The following is a 20604-nucleotide window of genomic DNA, read 5'->3' on the forward strand; positions in this document are numbered from 1 at the left end:
CCTGGCCGCTTCACATCCCCACTGACTCCATGTCGCCCCCAGTATACCACCCAGTTCAATTCGTTTTATCCCAGGCAAACCTTACAATCTCCTGTGTGTGGTCAGACCTCCCCAACATCTCATCTCAAAAGCATTTTGAAATCCATCCTTCCACCTCCTCTTCGAATCACTGGATTACCATTACTATTATCATTATCATTATCATCATATTCATTATTATCATTCTCATTATTACACAACCCAAGGAACCTTATACAGCGGCTCCTGCAGCTAAGCTTAAGGGCTGCTTGACACTCAGTAGCTCTCACTCATCTGGTTAAATCCAAACACAACAGTCAGACACCTTCGCCTAAGCCCTTCGAGGGGGGGATTAACCCTCCTCGCTTGGCTCTTTCCTTTGTTCCCATTTCTAAAAATGGAAACGGAGGGAGAGACGAGTCTCCAGCTCCCTATTACCGCTCCTTGTGGTCGCCTTCTGCGACAAGCAAGGGATACGAAGGTGTATTCTACTTTCTCATATATATATTTTATTTTCACTTCATACATATTCGCCATTTCCCGCGTACGCGAGGTAGCGTCGAGAACAGAGGACTGAGCCTCAGAGGGAAAACTCCTCACTTGGCCCCCTTCTCTGTTCCTTCTTTGGGAAATGTAAAAACAAGAGGGGAAGATTTCCAGCCCCGTGCTCCCGCTTATTTCAGTCGCCTTCTACGACACGCAGAGAATACGAGAGAAGTATGCTCTCTCTCTCTCTCTCTCTCTCTCTCTCTCTCTCTCTCTCTCTCTCTCTCTCTCTCTCTCTCTCTCCAACCCTCTCACCCTCGAGACATTCCCTCTCATCTATCCTCCAATCCTGCCCAAAGTCATCCAGTTTTCTTTTTATTTTCACCTCAGGAAAAACGGATTTTCCATTTTCTTTTTATTTTTTTACTCTCTCTCTCCCGCTCTGAAAAGGGGGGAAGGAGAGGGAGGGAAGGGGAGGGAGGGAAGGGGAGGGAGGAGGGAGAGAGGGAGAGAGGGAGTGAGGGAGAGGGAGAAGGTGATGGGGTTTCGTTCGTGCACTTTGATCTTGGGCAGCCGTCCAGAGTCAGTCGTTTGGGGTGTCCGTGTGGGCAGTCCCATTTAAAGTGGGGGAACGCGAGAAAAAACAAACTGTTCCCAGACTTACTTCCTTGTTTTTCCCGAAAGTTGACAGAGAAATAAGTCGAGTCAGTTGGTCGAAATGTAGCTCAGTAGGAGGCAAGAAGAAAAACGAAAATCCGTTTCCTATTTTTCGTTTTTTCTTTCTTATTTTTGATAACATGAAATTCGCCTTCCTTACGTTTCTACTTTGCTCTTGTTTCTTACATGAATCTGTGTCGCTTTTCCTTCGTTACTATAATACCTATCTATCGATATATCCCTTATCTATCTATCCATCTGTCTATCTATCTGAAATTTTGAATTGAAGGCTATATCAAACGATCATTCACCACGACGGTACGACCCTTGATCACGACGGTACGACCCTTGAGCACGATGGTACGATCTTTGACCACGACGGTACGATCCTTGAGCACGACGGTACGACCCTTGAGCACGACGGTACGACCCTTGATCACGACGGTTCGATCCTTGAGCACGACGGTACGATCCTTGACCACGACGGTACGATCCTTGACCACGACGGTACGATCCTTGAGCACGACGGTACGATCCTTGACCACGACGGTACGATCCTTGAGCACGACGGTACGGTCCTTGAGCACGACGGTACGATCTTTGACCACGACGGTACGATCCTTGAGCACGACGGTACGGTCCTTGAGCACGACGGTACGACCCTTGATCACGACGGTACGATCCTTGATCACGACGGTACGACCCTTGAGCACGACGGTACGATCTTTGACCACGACGGTACGATCCTTGAGCACGACGGTACGATCTTTGACCACGACGGTACGACCCTTGAGCACGACGGTACGATCTTTGATCACGACGGTACGACCCTTGATCACGCCGGTACGACCCTTGAGCACGACGGTACGACCCTTGAGCACGACGGTACGATCTTTGATCACGACGGTACGACCCTTGAGCACGACGGTACGGCCCTTGAGCACGACGGTACGATCCTTGAGCACGACGGTACGATCCTTGAGCACGACGGTACGACCCTTGAGCACGACGGTACGATCCTTGATCACGCCGGTACGACCCTTGAGCACGACGGTACGACCCTTGAGCACGACGGTACGATCCTTGACCACGACGGTACGAACCTTGACCAAGACGGTACGATCCTTGACCACGACGGTACGATCCTTGATCACGCCGGTACGACCCTTGAGCACGACGGTACGATCTTTGAGCACGACGGTACGACCCTTGAGCACGACGGTACGATCCTTGATCACGCCGGTACGACCCTTGAGCACGACGGTACGATCCTTGAGCACGACGGTACGATCCTTGAGCACGACGGTACGATCCTTGATCACGCCGGTACGACCCTTGAGCACGCCGGTACGATCCTTGAGCACGACGGTACGACCCTTGAGCACGACGGTACGATCCTTGATCACGCCGGTACGATCCTTGATCACGCCGGTACGATCCTTGAGCACGACGGTACGATCCTTGACCACGACGATACGACCCCTGAGCACGAGTGTACGACCCTTGAAACAACAGCATGATACACCTTCAGCAGTGACGGCACGACCCTTGATCACGATGGCACGATCCTTGATCACGACGGTACGACCCACGATCACGACGGTTACGACCCTTGACCACGACGGCACGACACACGACCACGACGATACGACCCTTGACCACGACGGTACGACCCTTGACCACGACGGTTACGACCCTTGATCACGACGGTACGACCCTTGATCACGACGGCACGACCCTTGGCCACGACGGCACGACCCTTGACCACGACGGCACGATCCTTGACCATGACGGTTACGATCCTTGATCACGACGGTACGACCCTTGACCACGACGGTACGACCCTTGATCACGACGGTACGATCCACGACCACGACGGCACGACCCTTGACCACGACGGTACGACCCTTGAACACGACGGCACGACCCTTGACCACGAGGGCACGATCCTTGACCACGAGGCACGACCCTTGACCACGACGGTACGACCCTTGACCACGACGGCACGACCCTTGACCCCGACGGCACGACCCTTGACCACGACGGCACGACCCTTGACCACGACGGTCTCCTCCCCCCCCCCCCCACCCCCCCCCCGCGTATGATGGCGTGACCCCCTGACCTCACCGTAAGTCCCGGCCGTATGAGCGAGACTCCCAATTCTCGACCCGCTGCCGAAACCTGGTGAGCGGATGGAATCAAAACGGGGCTGATGGCGGCCAAGCGACCCGTTGCTGTTACATACGATATCCCTCTAGCTAGTCATGACTCTCCATCTTTGCCCTCCATCTATCTGCCTTCGCCACAGACGTTGGGAGGAGATTGGACGAGGGAGAAATGGGGGCTAGGTGTCAGAATCCTGCGTGGGCTCCACCCTCTGGCTATACGACTCTCTCCCCTTCTCTCTCTCTCTCTCTCTCTCTCTCTCTCTCTCTTTCCTATCGTTTTTCAATTCGCGTTTCCGGCTAGCTCTCTTGGCTTTCCAGCGTCTCATCCCGTTTTCTATTTCACTTTACGTCCTTCTCTTCTGTGCTACGATGGTTATTCGAAATACAGTGACGTTGTGTCTCTCTTCCTTTCAGATCATATTGCCTGTCTCCTTCCTTCCTTCCTTCTTTACTTCATCTTTTTTCTTTCCCACTGAAGATTTATCATATTGGTCTTAGTGTATTTGGGTGTCATCCGTGCCATTTCACTGCCCATTCTCTTCTTGTACAACATCATAGTAAGTATATGTGATATCCTTCCTCATGTCTCATCATTATTTATCGATGAATCCATGTGCGTTAAATGTAAATTGATTTATGATGAATTACTGTACACGTTCCTTGGAGTGAAAAAGAATTTGTGCATATCAGGGCTTGAACATGCAGGAGGGTGAGAGGCGTGCACGGGACAGACCGAAGTGGAACGATGTGGTATACTGGGGTCGACGTGCTGTGAATGGACTGAACCTGGGCATGTGAAGCGTCCGGGATAAACTATGGGAAGGTCTGTGGAGCCTGGTTATGGATAGGGAGCTGTGATTTCGGTGCATTACACATGACAGCTGGAAAATGGATGCGAGAGGATCTGGCCTTTCTTTGTTCCTGGCGCTACCTCGCTAACGCGTGAAACGGCGATCAAATACAAAAAAAAAGTAATACTAATAATGTTCTTTATCATATTCATTTTTCTCCACTTTCAATTCCCATCGTTTATTTTCTAACCTCTGTTTCCTCCTCCCACTGACTGCCCCCACCAACCACCAGTACAATCACCAACATCCTTTAACAACATCACCCTCAGCCACGCTATCCCCACAACCACAACTACAACCACCATCTCCATCACTACAACCACCACCACCACAACTACCACGATCAAACCCCTTCACCTGACCACCAGCTACCACCACAAGAGCGACCATCACATCATCCACCACAACTATTACCACCGACTGAGGGCATTTCTTTATGTAGGTCCTGCTGAAGGAGGGGAGAGAAGCCGTAAGGTATAGAGAAGGGATACGTCAGGATGGAGGAGGTGAGGGGGGAGAGAGGAAGGATAAAGATTAAACTCCCTTGCTCTGAGTCATCTTCGCGTGAAGGGAAGGGGAAGCGCCCCTCACCCTTTTCCCCCTGGTATAGGGGTGAGGAGAAGCAGTTCCCTCACTCCAAAACCCTGGTGATCGGGCAGAGTAAGGGAGAGGAGACGACCCCTCCCCCATCCTCACAGCGCCCTAGTAAGCAAAAACCACACCAGGAGGGACAGACCCCAAACCACGAATGTCTGGCCGTCGCCACACACCAGCCACACTAACCTGCCTCCAGAGATCAGAAAATGAATAATAACCAACGCTGTTTATTGAATAATACCTCAGCAAACTTCACTACCCTCTTTCCCCATCTTCTCTAATGATGGAAGAGATTTGTAATGTCATAATCTACTCTTAATAACAGGATTATTTTTTCCTCCCAATGTGTCTTCTGTTTCAACTTTTACCATAGATTCAACACTGTAGCTTTAAGGCCCGTATGTGTGTGCGAGTTTAAGTGTACATGTGTACGGATGTGTGTGTACGTGTATCTGACATAGTACACACGGATGCTACAGAAGGCGTAACACTTCAGTACACAACTTGATTAATTAATATCAAGAATGACAGCTGGCCTTGCCTCCCACACCAATCGACAGCTGGCCTTGCCTTACATACCATCGACAGCTGGCCTTGCCTTACACACCGTCGACAGCTGGCCTTGCCTTACACACCATCCACAGCTGGCCTTGCCTCCCACACTATCAACAGCTGGCCTTGCCTTACACACCAATCGACAGCTGGCCTTGCCTTACACACCGTCCGACAGCTGGCCTTGCCTCCCACACCATCAACAGCTGGCCTTGCCTTACACACCAATCGAAAGCTGGCCTTGCCTCCCACACCAATCGACAGCTGGCCTTGCCTCCCACACCAATCGACAGCTGACCTTGCCTCCCACACCATCGACAGCTGGCCTTGCGTTACACACCATCCACAGCTGGCCTTGCCTTACACACCGTCCGACAGCTGGCCTTGCCTTACACACCGTCGACAGCTGGCCTTGCCTTACACACCGTCGACAGCTGGCCTTGCCTTACACACCGTCGACAGCTGGCCTTGCATTACACACCATCAACAGCTGGCCTTGCCTTACACACCGTCGACAGCTGGCCTTGCCTCCCACACCAATCGACAGCTGGCCTTGCCTTACACACCGTCGACAGCTGGCCTTGCCTCCCACACCAATCGACAGCTGGCCTTGCCTTACACACCGTCGACAGCTGGCCTTGCCTCCCACACCAATCGACAGCTGGCCTTGCCTTACACACCGTCGACAGCTGGCCTTGCCTCCCACACCAATCGACAGCTGGCCTTGCCTCCCACACCAATCGACAGCTGGCCTTGCCTTACACACCGTCGACAGCTGGCCTTGCCTCCCACACCAATCGACAGCTGGCCTTGCCTTACACACCGTCGACAGCTGGCCTTGCCTTACACACCGTCGACAGCTGGCCTTGCCTCCCACACCAATCGACAGCTGGCCTTGCCTCCCACACCAATCGACAGCTGGCCTTGCCTTACACACCGTCGACAGCTGGCCTTGCCTCCCACACCAATCGACAGCTGGCCTTGCCTTACACACCGTCGACAGCTGGCCTTGCCTCCCACACCAATCGACAGCTGGCCTTGCCTTACACACCGTCGACAGCTGGCCTTGCCTCCCACACCAATCGACAGCTGGCCTTGCCTCCCACACCAATCGACAGCTGGCCTTGCCTTACACACCGTCGACAGCTGGCCTTGCCTCCCACACCAATCGACAGCTGGCCTTGCCTTAAACACCGTCGACAGCTGGCCTTGCCTTACACACCATCCACAGCTGGCCTTGCCTTACACACCGTCGACAGCTGGTTCTTGCCTTACGCACCATCGACAGCTGGCCTTGCCTTACACACCGTCGACAGCTAGCCTTGCCTTACACACCATCGACAGCTAGCCTTGCCTTAAACACCGTCGACAGCTGGCCTTGCCTTACACACCATCGACAGCTGGCCTTGCCTTATACACCATCGACAGCTGGCCTTGCCTTACACACCATCGACAGCTGCCCTTGCCTTACACACCGTCGACAGCTGGTCTTGCCTCCCACACCAATCGACAGCTGGCCTTGCCTTACACACCTCTGACCATCATAGCCTTGCCTCCCACACCAATCGACAGTGATATTTTCCCCTTCCTACACCATCGACATGTCGATTCACCTTGTTTGTGCTTGCTTCTCCCTGTTTACAATGGAAAAATAAACATAGAATTTTCCATGTGTTTTCTCTTTCTCGAGCTGTTTACACTCTCCGATTTCCCTACCTTGTTACAAACACACACACACAAAGAGTAAAAACTGGGAGCAAGGTTCCCTGCTGCAGAGAGCGGAGGGTATCACGTGCCCTAACTTGTGGTTCAGATGGAGTCGCCACGAAAAGAAGTAGTAGTGAAGGAGAGAGCGCGGGCGGCGGCAGGATCAAGGAACACACACACACACACACACACACACACACACACACACAACGTCTCTCTCCTCCGCTCGACTGCAGCGAGAGAGAGAGAGAGAGAGAGAGAGAGAGAGAGAGAGAGAGAGAGAGAGAGGAGAAGGAAACCTTTTGTGTGGAAATAGTTCGATGGAGTTGATAATCCACTTGTCAACTTCTGTCCAGACCAGCTTCCACCCTACTACTACTACTACTGTCTGACGGAGTTGTGGTGGGGTGAGGTGGGGAAGGTCTCGTCTCCTACCGAGTTCGAGATCCTGTCACTAGAGAGAGAGAGAGAGAGAGAGAGAGAGAGAGAGAGAGAGAGAGAGAGAGAGAGAGAGAGAGAGAGAAACACTACCGTAGGTGACCTGCCGTCAGAATCGAGGAGCTGTTGTACACACCAAGTCTGACACACACACACATAATGCAATCGCGTGATCATTCAAACTCCTATATATTTTGTAAGATCAATTTCAGTTCGACTCCATCTCGTTGTTCCTCCTTCCTTCCTCCCTCACCAGCCAGTTCTCTCCGTCGTGGTATTAATTACTCCGTGTCGACAACACTCACCGGACATGGCTACATCTGATGGTTCTGTGTATTAGCCATTTTCCACCGATCTTTCCATTTTCTATCGAGGGATTGGAACATCCCACGGGAGAGACAGAGAGAGAGAGTTGGCCGACTCTTCTGTGCCCTCTTCTGTGGCCTAGAGAGTATCTTCAAGGTCAGTACCTGGTGGGTATATGATCTCTTCTTTCCTTTAGTGACGTCTTCTTCTGTCATTAGAAAACGAGGGTCAGACTCCATCCCAGGGTCGTGAGGTTCATCAGCAGCTGTGAACCATGGCGCCTTCCATGACCGTCTCACGATTACAACTCCCTCGACGTAATGACTCAAGGTAATCATCCTATTCTTTAAGATGGTTTTTCAGTAACTTTTTTTAATCATTATTGAGGGGGGGGGGGGGGGTTGCAAGCGCGCACGCGAGCGTGTGTGTGTGTGTCACTGTTCACATCGAGTTACTTTGATCAGGAGCGACAGACTTCGAAAAGAAAATTATAGACGAAGTTATGACCGGAAATCATTGCAGTGGGTCACACACACACACACACACACCTCTTTATTTTGCCGACACAACCTTCCTCTCCCCCACACCAACCCCAACTCTCTGTGCCTTCCTCCCATACACACAAAATTAACTCTCTATTGTCTTGAGAACCCTGATATCTATCCCTCTATCCACCCGCTATCCACGCAGCACTAACCCTCTCCCGTCCTCCAAACTTACACATGTCTCTCTATCCACTTAACTATCCACACAATACTGACTCTCTACTGTCCTTCAAACTTACACATGTCATTCTATCCACCCGCTATCCACGCAGCACTAACCCTCTCGCGTCCTCCAAACTTACACATGTCTCTCTATCCACTTAACTATCCACACAATACTGACTCTCTCCTGTCCTTCAAACTTACACATGTCATTCTATCCACCCGCTATCCACGCAGTATTATGTCCTCATTTTCCCCCTACAAACTTAGAAACTTGTCCGTCTATCCATCCATTCCACTATCGCACGCATTAACAGTCCACCACATCCTAATGTCTATCCAGATCCATACTATCCATCCATCTTCCCTGTAATGGTGCTGGTGAGCGCCCTTCCCCGGGCCCTGAGCCAGCAGAGGGGAGGCCCCCCGATGATGGAGCCCTTAATCCTAATAATCTTCGGGAAATGAAGAATGGGAAGGAAACTTTATTGGAATAATTAGATGAAAAGTTGGAGTGTAAATCTTCGCTTTATCAAGTGTTGTCTTCTCACTTTCGCCTCCCTCAACCTTCACTATCTTTCTTCTTCTTCTTCTTCTTCTTCTTCTTCTTTCAACTTGTGCTTGTAATTCTTGCGCTTCTCCTTCGTCCTCTTCCTCTTCATTTTCTTCTTCTTCTTCTTCTTCTTTCAACTTGTGCTTGTAATTCTTGCGCTTCTCCTTCGTCCTCCTCCTCTTCATTTTCTTCTTCTTCTTTCAACTTGTGCTTGTAATTCTTGCGCTTCTCCTTCGTCCTCTTCCGCTTCATTTTCTTCTTCTTCTTCTTTCAACTTGTGCTTGTAATTCTTGCGCTTCTCCTTCGTCCTCTTCCTCTTCATTTTCTTCTTCTTCTTCTTCTTCTTCTTCTTCTTCTTCTTCTTCTTCTTCTGGTCTTCCCTCTTCACCTTACTACCTATTCTCTTCGCCTTCCTCTATCTCTTCCTCTTCGTTCACTCTTCTTTTCCCGTTTTCATTGCATCCTCTCTTTCCACTTTTCTATTACATTTTCATTTTCTTTTCATTAATGGTTCCATTTCCTTTCCCACTACCTTCATCTCGCATCTTCTCCGTCCTCCTGAACATGATTTACCACACTGTTTTTCGCCTATACAGATCCTTTACACCTTCTCTCTCCTCCCAACGTTACATTCAAAACGTTCTCTCCAAATTCTATTTCCATAATCCAAACGTTTGTCAACGTTTTCCTGACGTTTCCCATCTCCCCTCATCATCAGCCACCAATTGACCCCAATTCCTATGCATCGTTTTTTGTAGCTCATTTCTTGGAACTGGCCCGGATATTTTTGCCAACTTTATTCAACCGTGTCAAACATTTTTCCTCCCAAAAGTGCATTTACAATGTGCAAATTTGGTGAGGGGTGTTTTGAGTCTAACTTCTTGATTGCCTATAAATTAAGCAGAGTGTGCTGAGGGACTCGAATATGAGGGGCCGTGGAGTGAGAGGGGAGAGTGTAAACAGCGATATATCAACACGGAACTCAAGACCACCATCCTACACCACACACCCACACACACATACACCACACACACCCCCAACCTCCTCCCCCAACTCAAGGGGGCTCCATCGCCAGGCGCCGTCCACAGTCAATGTACAGATGACCATATGGTATAATCCCGCTTGTACCAGAGGGGTATACCACTGTAAGGGGAGGAGGGGCGGTAAAAGATGAGTTGTTCCACTCAATTACTGGCACAGGGTTAGTGTGAGTTCTTTCACTCAACTGCCGACACAGGGTTAGTGTGAGCTGTTCCACTCAGGTGTTGACACGGAGTTCGTGTGCGTTCTTTCACTCAATTACTGACACAGGGTTAGGGTGAGTTGTTCCAATCAGGTGTTGACACGGGGTTCGTGTGCGTTCTTTCACTCAATTACTGACACAGGGTTAGGGTGAGTTGTTCCACTCAATTACTGACACAGGGTTAATTATCTGTCTACCAAAAGGTGTTTAAATCCTTCTGGTGTCTAGATTCCAGATACTTTTAACTGAGCCAACGAAAAAAAAAGAAGAAAAATCCTGAAAACATGAATATCATACACTATGTATGAGTTCCGAGGAACCAACAGGGGAAAAAAAAATACATTAAAAAAAAAAAAACGACTAAAATGAACTACGATAAAATAGTAGTGGATAAAGATTAGGAGGTCGAGCTTATGCCACGGTGAGGTAGGGACTGGATGCTGAGGTAGAGACTGAGGACACAAACAGGGCTGAGGCGAGGGATGTGAGGAGGAGGAGGGAGGGAGTGAGTGGAGGGAAAGCTGTAACGCTGAGGTGGAAACCCTCACCTTGCCCGCAGATCACACTGAGCAATGATGCGAACTTCGGTAACGTTGAGGGAATTTTCTAAACTCTCAGACCGATACAGAAAAAAAAATAATAATGGTACTTCTACTACAGTGCCGAAAGAGATAGATAGATAGATAGATAGATAGATAGATAGATAGATAGAGAGAGAGAGAGAGAGAGAGAGAGAGAGAGAGAGAGAGAAGAGAGAGAGAGAGAGAGAGAGAGAGAGAGAGAGAATGTCCATAACTGTATTCCAGATGATAACGTAGCCACTCTTGCTACATGCCACGTTGCGTTGCCACGTCAGGAATGTGTGTACACACACCCACCCACCCCCTTAACACCCCGTCATGATATAAAGCGAGTTCCATGTTTATGTAGTGAATGTTATCTGCCAGTGGCCCACTCGCACGGTAAAAAGAACGCGTTTTATAATCAGGCGCGCCGTTGAAAAAAAAAAAAAAAGTGGGCTTTGGACATCAACAGATTGCACGAGGAAAGGTTATCGCTAGCTCGGGTTATGTGACATCCTAGTCAGGTTCATCTCCCTCCCTCACTCCCTCACTCACTCTCCGTCACTGACGCTGGCTCGGGTTATGTGACATCCTAGTCAGGTTCATCTCCCTCCCTCACTCACTCCCTCACTCTCCGTCACTGACGCTGGCTCGGGTTATGTGACATCCTAGTCAGGTTCATCTCCCTCCCTCACTCACTCCCTCACTCTCCGTCACTGACGCTGGCTCGGGTTATTGTGACATCCTAGTCAGGTTCATCTCCCTCCCTCACTCACTCCCTCACTCTCCGTCACTGACGCTGGCTCGGGTTATGTGGACATCCTAGTCAGGGTTCATCTCCCTCCCTCACTCACTCCCTCACTCTCCGTCACTGACGCTGGCTCGTGTTATGTGACATCCTAGTCAGGTTCATCTCACTCACTCCTCACTCTCCGTCACTGACGCTGGCTCGGGTTATGTGACATCCTAGTCAGGTTCATCTCCCTCCCTCACCTCACTCCCTCACTCTCCGTCACTGACGCTGGCTCGGGTTATGTGACATCCTAGTCAGGTTCATCTCCCTCCCTCACTCACTCCCTCACTCTCCGTCACTGACGCTGGCTCGGGTTATGTGACATCCTAGTCAGGTTCATCTCCCTCCCTCACTCACTCACTCACTCTCCGTCACTGACGCTGGCTCGGGTTATGTGACATCCTAGTCAGGTTCATCTCCCTCACTCACTCCCTCACTCTCCGTCACTGACGCTGGCTCGGGTTATGTGACATCCTAGTCAGGTTCATCTCCCTCACTCACTCCCTCACTCTCCGTCACTGACGCTGGCTCGGGTTATGTGACATCCTAGTCAGGTTCATCTCACTCCCTCACTCACTCTCCGTCACTGACGCTGGCTCGGGTTATGTGACATCCTAGTCAGGTTCATCTCCCTCCCTCACTCACTCACTCACTCTCCGTCACTGGGTTGCAATACCGCTGCTGCCACGCTGCAACCTCCTCCTCCTCCTCCTCCTCCGTGCGTTCCGAATATCTATCATTGTCTTGTCAGTCACAAAGTGTGTCGGCCACGTAACGCACCTCTCTCTCTCTCTCTCTCTCTCTCTCTCTCTCTCTCTCTCTCTCTCTCTCTCTCTCTCTCTTAATCATTCTGTTCCAATTTCCTTCATCAGTCCTCTCTCTACCAAGTAGAATAAAACACTGCAGAGGAATGTTAAACGTTGTATAAAGAGGTAAAACAAGGGACTTCTCGTCGTGCACCTTACTGTCAAAACTATCAACATTAGCTGATTTGAGCACTCCGGGCCCTTTTATACTCTCTCTCTCTCTCTCTCTCTCTCTCTCTCTCTCTCTCTCTCTCTCTCTCTCTCTCTCTCTCCTGTAGTGAGGATGGGGTGCCGCTGACCAGCCAGCCACTGACCTTTCGACTCGGATCTTCACTGAGCAGATACTCCTCCGACAGCAACGACCCCTTGCTGGCTCTTATCGTCGGAGAACGGCGGAATGGCACTCTTCTGTGGTGTGACCATTCACACAGCCCCGCCGGTGTTATTCTTCATACATCCCATGAAGCCGGCGCAAACTTTTCGCTCAAAACCAACATATTTTCCAAAAAACAGATCACCCCCACCAACCAGTAATTTCTATCCTGCCGAAAAATTGAATGAATTATTGACAAATGTGCATCGGGGGGTTAGTCATCCCGCACCTGCCAACTCCCTTAGTGTCTACACATAGAAGATACACCGGATCAGTATTCTATGGTATACGATATATCAATTCTCGAAACTATATCATCCCAGCAGCCAGCAAATAGGCGAGTTATTGGTAAATGTGTACGTGGGTTAGTCGTAGTGAGTCTGGCAACTTAGGCTTATCTAAAGACAGAAGAAAAAAAAAAAGCGCCTTTTTATGGTGTAGATTTGTAAACTTTGCGACAATCTAACATACTGTGATCTGTAATGCATATATATATATATATATATATATATATATATATATATATATATATATATATATATATTTTTTTTTTTTTCTTTCAAACTATTCGCCATTTCCCGCGTTAGCGAGGTAGCGTTAAGAAGAGAGGACTGGGCCTTTGAGGGAATATCCTTACCTGGTCCCCTTCTATGTTCCTTCTTTAGGAAAATTTAAAAAAAAAACGAGAGGGGAGGATTTCCAGCCCCCCACTCCCTCCCCTTTTAGTCGCCTCCTACGACACGTAGGGAATACGTGGGAAGTATTCTTTCTCCCCTATCCCCAAGGTTTCGACTCCAAGATCCTTATGTTCTACAAGAAAATTCACCAAGAAGCGGTTCTTCCTCCAACTCCCTTCATTCTCTTCCTACTTGTCTTTCCTTCTCCTCCGCTACACCAAAGTGTAAAAGTCCTCACATATTCAGACGACCTCACAATCACATCACAGCGCAAACAACCGCCGAGAATGAACAAGTCTGCATAACCACAACATACAATTACAACACAATATCTACATCATCATAGAAGTCTATCATCCTTCTTTTCACCCATGACAGACATGAATCCAACCTACAAACCTCCCGTTATCCTGAAGAGTCAACCATTCCCACTCAACCCAACCCTAGCCATACCAGACATCATATACGACACATGTTGCTCCCCACACAACAAATAACATAACCGCCAAGAACGTACTTAACACCCGAAGAACACTTACTGGTACCAAATCTAGACGGGGAAGAAGGAATTCCTTCATATCTTATCCAAACCATTCGTCTGTTCCCCCTAAAGTGGTGGTATAACTACCTAATCATTATCCAAACCATTCGTCTGTTCCCCCTAAAGTGTTGGTATAACTACCTAATCCTCCATACTCGAAAGCAAAAACAATAAAGCTGCAAAACACATAAAACAGAATACTCAAAGCAGTCAAGAACATTCAACATACAAACACTTCCACGATAATCTCATCACGGTATACTCGACACTCAACTCTTTGCAACCGCGATAAACTCTTCTGGCGCAAACCACTTCAAGACCAAGCACCGATCCTCATTTAGAAATGAAAAACCTTGGACTCCATTCTATACTCACAGATCCTCCTCCCCCAACAATAAGAACAACGAGGAGACATATACATACGCAGCGAAATGATCCAACAGAAACTGAACAAACACCCTTCCCTACACCGAAACTCAAGTCCCCAGACAAGTAAGAGTTACACTTTCTCGTTTGAGCTCTGAACATCAAAATACCCCTCCAGCATTACAAAAACCGTCTCAAAATATCAGAAGAACTGTCATGAATACCTTTGTAGCCTACGCCACTACGACATTCCTTCTAAAGTCCGAAACCTTGTGGCAGTGTTCTGAGGGGAGTATACTGTGTTAACCATTGTACTGATGTTTGTGGTGTGGGAAGTGTGCATGGCATCCGTGTGTCGTACGCGATTATGAATACGGACCGTGTTTTGGCGAATGGGAGCATTTGATCACATAGCATAAAGTGAGGGCGTACGTGTAGGACTGAAGCCTGTCAGCAAGGGTGGGTGAGGAGGGCGTAGATGTGTAGGACTGAAGCCTGTTAGCAAGCAAGGGTGGGGGGAGGAGGGCGTAGATGTAGGACTGAAGCCTTTTAGCAAGGGTGGGAGATGGAGACTCGACGTTCGAGTGAGTCAGTGATCTGGTTTGCACGGTGTTCCTAGTGCTGTGTGCCGTTGCTCGTGTAGTGTGTCTGGGTCCTGAGATGTAAATGTGAGGTCATCTGCATATGAAAGGGCACTGACGCTGTGGTTCGCAAAGGGGGAGAGAGAGAGAGAGAGAGAGAGAGAGAGAGAGAGAGAGAGAGAGAGAGAGTGTGTGTGTAGGAAGAGAGAGTGTGACGAGGGTTTGTGGATAGAACTGGGCGTTGGAAAACATAGCACTGTGGGGCCTTGAGGATTCTGGAAGTGAATCACTTGTGAATGACTCTGGGTTGGTGGCGTCTAGCTAACAATGAAGATCGCTATAACCCATTTTCTTTTTTGAACAATGAAGATCGCTATAACCATTTTCTTTTTTTTTTTAACAGTGAAGATGGCTATAACCCATTTTCTTTTTTTTAACAATGAAGATGGCTATAACCCATTTTCTTTTTTAACAATGAAGATGGCTATAACCCATTTTCTTTTTTAATCTATATTTTTTCCCCTTGTCCATGGAAGGTGGGGTGTACCATCTCTTGTGAGAGGATATGTTCAAGAAAGAACCAGTGGCAGGTGATCCCAGGTTCCCTACCTACGAGTGCTAACACCCAGATCGCGAGCGAGGAGGAACCAACCACCTTGGGCGAAGTTCTCGTCATCGTTAATAGACACGAAGGAAAGAGAGTGCAGGCATCTTCGGCGAGAGAACCTTCCCCTTCAACGCAAGGGAAACACAGCGTTGCCCTAGCCACGCGAGAGGCAAAGTCCCCCAAACTGTAGCAGTCCCATAAAGGGAGTGGGTGGGTAGGTGGGTGAGGATCGATCTTCAAGGATTGAATAATGGCGAGCCATTTCTATGGTGTTGGAGGGAGAACTGGTAATGCAATAACACTTGTTGAAAACAAAAAAAAGAAATTTTGAATTTCAGGGATTGAATAATGCGAGCCATTTCTATGGTGTTGGAGGGAGAGCTGGTAATGCAATAACACTTGTTGAAAACAAAAAAAAGAAAATTTTGAATGATAGTCTTCATGTGCAAGGCAACAAATCATAGCATTCTAGACCGTGATTCAACCTGCTATAGGAATGTACTCTTCATCTTACGAAAATACGAAGAACGAACGAGAGAGAGAGAGAGAGAGAGAGAGAGAGAGAGAGAGAGAGAGAGAGAGAGAGAGAGAGAGAGAGGAAAAAATGAGAGAAAGAGAGACCAGAAAATCAAAATATATGAATAAAGTCAGTTTATATGAGGCCAACACCAACAAAAAAACAAAAAACAGAAGCGACGTCAAATACTAGGGATGTATCTGACCTTTTGCTAACGTCAGGGAGGAAACTCCCCCCATTTCTTTTTTTTTTTATTAGGCATACGTTCGTTATCAGTCTCCCCCTGATAGCAGCAGGTAAAGAAAACGGACAACCACAACAATTTTTAAGACCCACCGCGCAATCTTTTATCACCCCTCCCCCCAACCTACACACACACACACACACACACATCTCCTGGGCAATGCGTGAACCCAAGAGAGAGAACATCTTACACTCTTGACGAATAATTTAAAACGCCGAACTTGATCACTATTCATCAACACGTGAGTATGGTCAACACGTGAGTATGGCCAACACGTGAGTATGGCCAACGAGCCATTTCACTTTTGCTCTGGCCGGGAGGGAGTTTACGCAGCGCGATTTTGGCGTGAAAGAGTGTGACGGCAGGGAAACCCTGTATGGGACTTGGTATGGCAGAACTGTTACGCCTTAAGCGTACGTCACATCAAAATGTTTCTGTAGCGTCATGAACGTAATATGACAGGGAAAGGCCTCTTGGCGAAAATGTCTGAAGATATGGCCCCGAAAACACACACACACACAAACACAAACACACACACATACACACACACACACACACACACAATCAAGAAATTCTTTTTTTGGAGTCAGCTTACTCGTTCCCTAGAGAGAGACGGGAAGATGTTGCAAGAAATAAACACAAATCTGTTGTTCCCAGACGCGAGGGGGAGAGAGAGAGAGAGAGAGAGAGAGAGAGAGAGAGAGAGAGAGAGAGAGAGAGAGAGAGAGAGAGAGAGAGAAGGGGGGGAGACAGCTCTGGAAAACAAACAAGCGAGGATTTTCAGACGAGCAGGGCAGAGGTAGGGGTCTGCAGGTCAGGTAGGGGAGAGAGAGAGAGAGAGAGAGAGAGAGAGAGAGAGAGAGAGAGAGAGAGAGAGAGAGAGAGAGAGAGAGAGAGACGTCGGCTAAAAGAATATGTACCAGAGGGTGGGTGAGTGTCTTCAAATCCCTGAGAGAGAGAGAGAGAGAGAGAGAGAGAGAGAGAGAGAGAGAGAGAGAGAGAGAGAGAGAGAGAGAGAGAGAGAGGACACTTCAAATAGAGGGGAGAGAGAGAGAGAGGGGATCCAAGCCAAAGGGTAGGCTGGGGGTAGCCTTGAGGGGGAAGGGGGGTCGGTCTACAGGTAGCCTTGAGGAGTGTAGTCTGGAGGTTGGCCTTACCTGGAGGAGGAGGTATAGTCTGGAGGTTTGCCTTACCTGGAGGAGGAGGTGTAGTCTGGAGGTTTGCCTTACCTGGAGGAGGAGGTGTAGTCTGGAGGTTGGCCTTACCTGGAGGAGGAGGTGTAGTCTGGAGGTTGGCCTTACCTGGAGGAGGAGGTATAGTCTGGAGGTTTGCCTTACCTGGAGGAGGAGGTGTAGTCTGGAGGTTTGCCTTACCTGGAGGAGGAGGTGTAGTCTGGAGGTTGGCCTTACCTGGAGGAGGAGGTATAGTCTGGAGGTCTGCCTTACCTGGAGGAGGAGGTATAGTCTGGAGGTTGGCCTTACCTGGAGGAGGAGGTATAGTCTGGAGGTCCGCCTTACCTGGAGGAGGAGGTGTAGTCTGGAGGTCTGCCTTACCTGGAGGAGGAGGTGTAGTCTGGAGGTTTGCCTTACCTGGAGGAGGAGGTGTAGTCTGGAGGTCTGCCTTACCTGGAGGAGGAGGTGTAGTCTGGAGGTCTGCCTTACCTGGAGGAGGAGGTGTAGTCTGGAGGTTTGCCTTACCTGGAGGAGGAGGTATAGTCTGGAGGTTTGCCTTACCTGGAGGAGGAGGTGTAGTCTGGAGGTCTGCCTTACCTGGAGGAGGAGGTATAGTCTGGAGGTCTGCCTTACCTGGAGGAGGAGGTGTAGTCTGGAGGTCTGCCTTACCTGGAGGAGGAGGTATAGTCTGGAGGTCTGCCTTACCTGGAGGAGGAGGTATAGTCTGGAGGTCTGCCTTACCTGGAGGAGGAGGTGTAGTCAGGAGGTAAGGTTTGGAGATGGTGGGGAAACTAGAGAGGCAGCTTTGAGGACAGGGTTCTTGTAGGAGTGTATATGGGAGGAGGTAAATCAGGGAGTATATTGCGGATACGTGAAAATATGAAGGTATATGGGGAGATGACAAGTCGAAGTATATAGAAATGGGACAAGTCTGAACGTATAAGAGAAGGGGAGAAGTCTGGAGGTATTTACAAAAGGCTGAAGTTCTGGGGGTATATACGAAGGTGACCAAACCTGAAGGTAGTGTGGAGAGGACAATTCTAGAAGTATATATAGGAAGGGGACAAGTCTGGAAGTATATATAGGAAGGGAACAAGTCTGGAGGTATATATAGGAAGGGAACAAGTCTGGAGGTATATATAGGAAGGGAACAAGTCTGGAGGTATATATAGGAAGGGAACAAGTCTGGAGGTATATATAGGAAGGGCACAAGTCTGGAAGTATATAGAGAGGGGACAAGTCTGGAGGTATATATAGGAAAGGTACAAGTCTGGAAGTATATATAGGAAGGGAACACGTCTGGAGGTATATATAGGAAGGGTACAAGTCTGGAAGTATATAGAGATGGGACAAGTCTGGAGGTATATATAGGAAGGGAACAAGTCTGGAGGTATATATAGGAAGGAAACAAGTCTAGAGGTATATATACGAAGGAAACAAGTCTGGAGGTATATATAGGAAGGGAACAAGTCTGGAGGTATATATAGGAAGGGAACAAGTCTGGAGGTATATATAGGAAGGGAACAAGTCTAGAGGTATATATACGAAGGAAACAAGTCTGGAGGTATATATAGGAAGGGAACAAGTCTGGAGGTATATATAGGAAGGGAACAAGTCTAGAGGTATATATACGAAGGAAACAAGTCTGGAGGTATATATAGGAAGGGAACAAGTCTGGAGGTATATATAGGAAGGGAACACGTCTGGAGGTATATATAGGAAGGGAACAAGTCTGGAGGTATATATAGGAAGGAAACAAGTCTGGAGGTATATATAGGAAGGGGACAAGTCTGGAGATATATATAGGAAGGGGACAAGTCCGGAGGTATATATAGGAAGGGAACAAGTCTAGGGGTATATATAGGAAGGGAACACGTCTGGAGGTATATATAGGAAGGGAACACGTCTGGAGGTATATATAGGAAGGGAACAAGTCTGGAGGTATATATAGGAAGGGAACAAGTCTGGAGGTATATATAGGAAGGGAACAAGTCTGGAGGTATATATAGGAAGGGAACAAGTCTGGAGATATATATAGGAAGGGAACAAGTCTGGAGGTATATATAGGAAGGGAACAAGTCTGGAGGTATATATAGGAAGGGAACAAGTCTGGAGATATATATAGGAAAGGAAACAAGTCTGGAGGTATATATAGGAAGGGAACAAGTCTGGAGGTATATATAGGAAGGGAACAAGTCTGGAGGTATATATAGGAAGGGAACAAGTCTGGAGGTAGATCTTGCGGAGGGTACAAGTCTCAAAGTGGATCTGGGGAAAGGTGGATAATCTGGATATGGGTTATGTGAGGGAGAAGGTACGCTTGGCTACAGGTACACTTGGTACATTAAGGGAAGTGGTCGTCTCGAACAGAACCAAAGAGAACAGGAGGAGTCTGGAGTTGCAACCAGAAGAAACGGTGGGGCTAGAGTTGAATTTGAGCAAGGTTTTCTCTAGGCTAAGCTTAAGGAGAGGGTTGGTCCAAAGATGAACTTGAAAGGAGGCAGGTAATCTTGAAGTAAAGAAGGCCGAGAAGGTATCACCAGGTGGACATGGAGGAGTAGGATATAATGGTGGTCAGGTGAGGGAGGAGGAGCATGGAGGGAGGAGCAGGTGGGAGGGAAGGAGGTGACGTGCTGCTGGGAGAGGGAAGGAGTAGACGTGCAGCTGGAGGGAAGGAGTTGACCTATGATGTACAGACCCTACGAGTCATCATAAACATTGAAGATGACATCCCTCCCTCCCTCATCCTGTCGTGGAAGATGACAGGATCAATCCTGTCTCGGGCTGCCTCTTGGCATTCTTCCCCTGAAACTTCCCCCTCCTCCCTCCCTTTCTCCCTCTGTCTTGGCTCTATTCTGCTGACTCTCAGCCAAGTTCTCAGCTCGCGCGGAGCCACTAATGCTTCCTCCTGAGAAGTTTTAGTGGACGGGATCTTTTCAGAAGCAGAACTACGAGAAAAATAAAAGCTAAAATATTCATTTACGACTTCCCGTTTGCCCCTGATGATAAATATTCATATTTCACAAAAATGAAAGAAAAAAATATACGACATTAACGGAGGTGTAAACTTCTGGGCCACAC

The 20604-nt window shown here is 48.6% G+C and overlaps 1 long non-coding RNA gene across 1 annotated transcript in view; it reads right to left on the bottom strand.

The window, feature by feature from the left end:
* The window catches only part of LOC139753849 (uncharacterized), a 427945-nt gene that overhangs the window by 243587 nt on the left and 163754 nt on the right, over positions 1 to 20604 (bottom strand). The window lies entirely within an intron of this gene.

This window comes from Panulirus ornatus, chromosome 15 (assembly GCF_036320965.1).
Source record: "Panulirus ornatus isolate Po-2019 chromosome 15, ASM3632096v1, whole genome shotgun sequence".
Taxonomy (NCBI): domain Eukaryota; kingdom Metazoa; phylum Arthropoda; class Malacostraca; order Decapoda; family Palinuridae; genus Panulirus; species Panulirus ornatus.